Genomic DNA, 6,000 nt, shown 5'->3' with positions numbered 1-6,000 from the left:
CCCCTCCAGGCTGCCAAAACACAATGCTGCCATGTAAGATGGAGCTGGTGTACCTCTTCTTAGGTAGGTGCCCCCAGTTTTCCAAATAAAATTCCCATTCATTAGCAGAAATGGGATCAATAGTTCTTGCAGGTTTTTTGGGATGCCACTTACCTTGCCAAGAAATATCCATGCTTGATGATGGGAGAAAGGGGGCAGTCTCCAGCCTTCCTAAAGCTCTCCAAAGCACCCAGTGGTGAAAGAGAGGAAGGTGAAAGCACATCTGCAGGCAAGGAGGTGGGAGTGAACATACACTGCCACTCAGAGGTGCAGGGCTGATGCTGATGTAGAGGCAGAGGAGAGCCAAAGCTGCAGGAGACAAGAAGAAAAGCTGTGGAAGGCTTTGAAGCCTGTGGTGACACAGTCTGGCTGACCTGCAGTGAAACGTGGCTGCGTTGCACGGGCAGCAGGATGAGAGTGACAGTGAGACTGTCAGCACTGCAAAAGGTGCATGGAAAGAAAAGTCCTTCCAGCATAGGGATGATAAGGGGCAAGGCTTTTGAAGTGTTTAGTAATGACAACAGAGGGGGAAGGATTGGTTTTGACCTGTTCATCTGTGGCTCAAGGGCATGGTCTGTTTATAATTATGGTCCTTCCTCTGTGAGTGATCAGATACAGTACATGTTAATTTAAGGTACTTAATTTGTAGACAGTCATCTTGGCTGTTCCCTAATATCATTGCTTGTAGCTGATGGAACATTGTTCTCTAAATCTTGTGCCTTTTGTGCAAGTAAATCTCAAAGTAGCTGCACTGTGATTTTGGCCCTGAGACTGGAACTGTAGGTCAAGTGTGTTGTTTTTCTAATGTGAGACAGTAATGGACATTTAACTCACTACCAAAGTACATCCTATCATAACATCAGCTAGCCTGTTGCTAACCGTAAGCATGCTTTATTGTGAAATTCAAGCTATTTATATTGAAGAGTTAAGATTCAGCAGGCTTCTAGGAGATCTATACTATAATGATTGCCTGCAGTATCCCACCCCATGTAATAAATTACATGCAAGATACCATTGTCATGTAGAGGAGGCTGAGGGGAGACCTCATTGCTCTCTCCAACTACCTGAGAGGAGGTTGTGGAGAGCAGGGAGCTGGCCTCTTCTCCCAAGTGACGGGGGACAGGACAAGAGGGAATGGCCTCAAGCTCTGCCAGGGGAGGTTCAGGCTTGACATCAGGAAAAAATTTTTCACAGAAAGGGTCATTGGGCACTGGAACAGGCTGCCCAGGGAGGTGGTTGAGTCACGTTCCCTGGAGGTGTTTAAGGCCCAGGTGGATGAGGTGCTGAGGGGCATGGTTTAGTGTTTGATAGGAATGGTTGGACTCGATGATCCGGTGGGTCTTTTCCAACCTGGTTATTCTATGATTCTCTGATTTTATTCTATGTAATTGTACATTGTCAGCAATACCACAAAAGAACATAACATAGGTACAAGTTAACCAGGTACAGGTAGGGGTTAACTATTGCACCATACCAGTGAAATGTATTTCAGTGCTGCTCAACAAAATTGTTATTTGTGTAATGCTTCAAGGATGCACAGTGCAGGATTTCAATAGTACATTGTCATGACAGGACTTCAGCTGGGTCTATGTGTAAAGACTACTTAAATGTAACAAATTTTGATGAAAAAGCCTTATTAGGTACACACAGCAACACTATAGTAGGCCATGAAATAAGGCAGAAAAAGGAAAAGGGATTCATGGTCCACACGGCAAATATATAAACATCAAGATAATACTTGCCTTATAAATCCATCATACTTCAAATCTCATCTGTGTTGTCCTTGTATTATTAAACTTGTTCAAGCGCTGTTTTAACACAGCTGGTACCTATTGTTATGTATTGGTACGAATCAGTGCTATGTACTCATGACACAATATTGAGTTCAGTCTAAGTGAAACAAATATAAAATACCATACACTAGATTGGAAAATCTGAGTCCTTCACCCTGTCGTCTGCATTACCTATAGTAACTCAAGAAAGGATGTTGAAGAGTGCTTAGCAAACATTTCTGATAAGGAAACACCCACTTCTAGTTTTCCTGTGCAAGTAAGATGCTAGATTTAAGGCATACATCTGTGTGATGCCTCCTTCCCTGTCTCAGAAAAGGTATTGCAGCGTTCAAGGAGACACCATGGAGAGCAACAGAGATTATTAAGGATATGAAAAAAGTAGGAGCAAACTAGAAAGCTGGTGTTAAATGTCCTAGAAAACAAAGAAGAGGAGCCATGGCACAGTCTATTAAATAATGGAATATCACATGGGACGTTATTTTTGTCATAGAAGGAAGTCATCAAAATTGCCTGGAACATGTTTCAATGCAGTTCTGTATACAGTGAACGTACATGTGTTTCAAAGATGGACCTTAACTATGGGGATTTATTCATGAGGTTTTCCTGAAGCTCTACATTAGCATGTAACTAGTGGTCCAGCTGGTTTGATGAATCGTGAATGACATTCTTTTAATTAAAGTCATTCAGTTTGGTTACTTTTTCAGCTGCCTGTTTTCAGAGGTGAAAGAACAGAAGTGTTGGGATTTCTTAAAATCCCCATGGGGTTGATGAATCGCATTGTCATCATGTTTTCAGTTCCGATAAGGCTTCTGCAACGCTGTGTCATCAGGGTTGTAGGATAGCAAATGTTTGCATCCATCAAGCACTTTTATGCTTGACTCTGAGCTGGGAAATGTGTCCTTGAAATCAGAGTCAGCTGTGAGGTGGCATTGAGGAGCACTTTGTCCTGTTTGAGGCTCTCCTGCACAAGAAAGGCTTCGACAAACTGTAGTGAGCCACCAGAATAGTCATGGGCTGGAGCACATGAGGTCCGAGAAGAGGCAGAGAGGGCTGGACTTGTTCAGCCTGGAGAAGAGAGGGCCAGGAGGGATCTTCTTGGTTTCTACACCTACCTAATCAGAGCTTATAGAGAAGAAGGAGCAGCCTTTTGTCAGAGGTGCACACTGAGAGTCAGAAGGTCACAATTTGTGTCAAGGCAGATTCCAACCACACGCAAGGAAAAAAGTTTTCACAGCCAGGACAGTCAAACGTTAGCAGAGTGTTGCCCAGAGATGCTGAGGATCCCTGGAGACACCAACCTGAGAGCCCCAGCCTGACTTTGCAGTGAATGCTGTGTTGAACATGGGATCAGACTGCAGACATCATTGTCTAAACTGTGTCTACTTTTAATCGCCAAAGAAGGAAGGTATTTTGTGCGTTCATGTGCGCCTGCATGTGCTCAGTGACAGAGAATGGAACCGAAGAGGGGTAAGACTGAGAGGAAGTGGTGCATGCCAGTGGGCCTATTGTAGGAGTAACAAGGTGAAGAGAGAGACCAGAGGAGGGTAAATTTCCTTATAAAGACAAAATCTATTTCACTATGACGTTTTGTCACCAGTCACTTCCCTCTCTGGGCTCAGTCTTGGGCTTGCAGTCTTGGGCTTGACTGGTTGCTCTGCAGAAAAGGGAAGAATTTCCTGGTCACGCAGCAACCTGTTGTGACATACTACTTTGCAGTTCCCCAGCCTACAAAAAGTTTCATTTCTTTTAAAGAAATTATCTCCTCTCTATTGGATTTGCAGCTGTCGAGCAGCTTCTCTGGCAGTTTGGACCCACCGCGTGAGTCTGGGAGGTAGGTTCACAGCACCTGCTGTTATTTTAGAAAGCTGCTCTCATTGTGCATACGAGCAGTTTAACTGCACAGGAAATTGTGGTCACCACGAAAAAGCAGTGCAGGTTCTGTATTAGCACAGAGTATATTTCAGTGGTCTTGTGCATGGCATTTCTACAGACTTTCAGGGAAGTGTTTGTTGGATCTAATTGTGCAGAGTGGTCTCTGACTGAGTAGAGCAGTAGTCTTTGAATTTGCATTTGCTGGTATTTCATTAGTTCAGAAGAGTGTGATAAAGTAAGAAGCTGTTACTTAGATTGCAAAGTGAATCCCTGTGAGAGGGTAATTCTAATTCCAGTGATGAAAAACACTGATTCATAAAGCTAATGTATTTTGGCTCATACCGTTTACAATACATTCTGCTGCCTGTTAGGACATTCATACTAGGCTTTTATAAATGTAATCTTAATCTCTAGAGAATAAATCAGACTGATTGATTATGGTGCCTGATTGTAGTAACAACTTCTGCTTTAAAAATAGTGTTATGTGGTGATGGTCCTTACATTATATTCACCTTTTAATATCTTGGCTGTTTAAGCTGGTCTAACTTGTTCCTTGTCGTCTTTTGGATTTCAGCACAGACTCTAGATGAACTGTGACTTGCAAAGGTCTACAGACATTTTAGGTGGTAGTATGGTGAACAGGAGCCTTTGGGCTTAACATTTTGCCCTGCAAGAGCAGTAGACTTGCTTTTTTTTTGTCAGACAGTGGTTTCTGCATGTGCATTTGGTTTGAGAAGTGCGCAGCTGACCCTTCTGCTTGTAAGTAACTTGACTTTTCAAGCAAATGGGGCCTCATGTTTTTGCCCGAGTAGCCAAAGTCACAATGTTGGCCAGCTGACCCCTCACTGCTCTGGATATCAAATGAAGATGATCTCTAGCAAATGGCAGGCAAGAGTGTGTCATCAGAGGTGCAGATGGGTGCTCAGCAGATGGTTGTTTGATTATCTTGATAAAAGTAGATCACGTCCTGAAACCTCTCATGTAGAGAAACTCCAGCATGTATCACCTTCCTCCCCTCTTGTGTGTCATCCAGGAGAGGTTTGCCCTCCTGAGAATGGGCCAGAGGGTCTGCAAGGAGTCAGAGATGGGGCTGGGCAAACTCTCCTAGGCAGACAGGAGGTGTGGAAACCCCCTCTGTTGTGGGAAACTCCACTGAGGAGGGATGCTAGATTCAGGAGGGACTGGGAAATACCTGCCTGCCTGCTGGTAACGAGAGTGGGGATTTCTGCTTCAATCCTGACCATAAGGTCCAGATTTACATAGCTCAGAAGCTGAAGACAGCACTCACACAGTAAGTCAAAAAAAGATATTATGTTACTAATTTTGAATCTGAATCCTCAACTGAAATGAGTAAGGGTTGGACTGAATACTGTTATGGTTATAAAATGTTTAAGACACTGTATGAAACTCATTGTGCTTAAACAAATCTAGTGGCATTGTTTCTCTCTCCCTGCTCACAGAATGTACCATGCACTCCATCGTGCTTCATTATGTTACCATTTTATGTTCGATCTTGTTTCCTTCTGATTTCAGTCATGAGCATCTTAAAACGCAGCTGTGTAGCATGGAGTAGAGCTATCTTGATAGAGATCCTACAGCAAAAGTCATCACCATAGGTTTTTTTTCTAAAGTATGAAAGAATTTTAAAAAGGAGGTGAGTAAAGGGGAAGGAAGGAGATGAGGGAGATCAAGAGAGTACAGGACATTCAGAAATACAGCTGATTTTCATACTCCAAGCCCTTTCATGTGAAACAGTAGATGCCAATGAAATGCTGATACAAAATGTAAAATAGTTATCAAAATGAAAAGTATTTATGAGAAAAATGAAGCAGCATTTAGGGTACTGAAACCAACCATGCTGTAAGATGAAGTAGGGGGGCTCTGCATTGGTCACTCTGTTCATCTTTGCAGTTACTCAAGGGGAAAATTGTAGGATGGGAAATGAGTCACTGCCCCTGGGAGAGACAAGCAGGGTGTCCTGGACACGGAGGCAGTGCCCACAGGGAGAAGTGTGGGATGCTGCCATGAGGGGTGCCTGGCAGCCAAATTGTTCTGTAGAGGAAAGGGGCACCAGATGACTGTGCCTCCTGCTGTTCCAGTTCCTGCTTTGGTTCCCCAAAGACTCTACAGCTCCCAGCATGGCACCTCTACAGAAGTGGGTCCCAAGCAGCATGTCAACTTGTAAGGAGGACTATGTTCAGATGTGGTCTCCATTTTCTGTTCTAGTTTGGTGGGTGGAAGGGCCTGATCATTCAGGGGCTTGCTAAGCCTGTGTGAATCCCTAATTAAATTAGTG

At 43.6% G+C, this 6,000-nt stretch overlaps 1 protein-coding gene across 1 annotated transcript in view; it reads left to right on the top strand.

Moving 5' to 3' along the window:
• The first annotated feature begins 3,438 nt into the window (after positions 1-3,438).
• Positions 3,439-6,000, top strand: part of LCP1 (lymphocyte cytosolic protein 1) — a 31,081-nt gene continuing 28,519 nt past the window's right edge. The window contains exon 1 of the mRNA XM_069881165.1: positions 3,439-3,663. The gene's annotated coding sequence lies outside the window, so the exon portion shown is untranslated. The remainder of the gene's footprint in view (positions 3,664-6,000) is intronic.

This window comes from Phaenicophaeus curvirostris, chromosome 1 (genome assembly GCF_032191515.1).
Source record: "Phaenicophaeus curvirostris isolate KB17595 chromosome 1, BPBGC_Pcur_1.0, whole genome shotgun sequence".
Lineage (NCBI taxonomy): Eukaryota > Metazoa > Chordata > Aves > Cuculiformes > Cuculidae > Phaenicophaeus > Phaenicophaeus curvirostris.
Note: the sequence above shows the minus strand (reverse complement) of the source record. Positions and strands in the feature narration are given on the sequence as shown.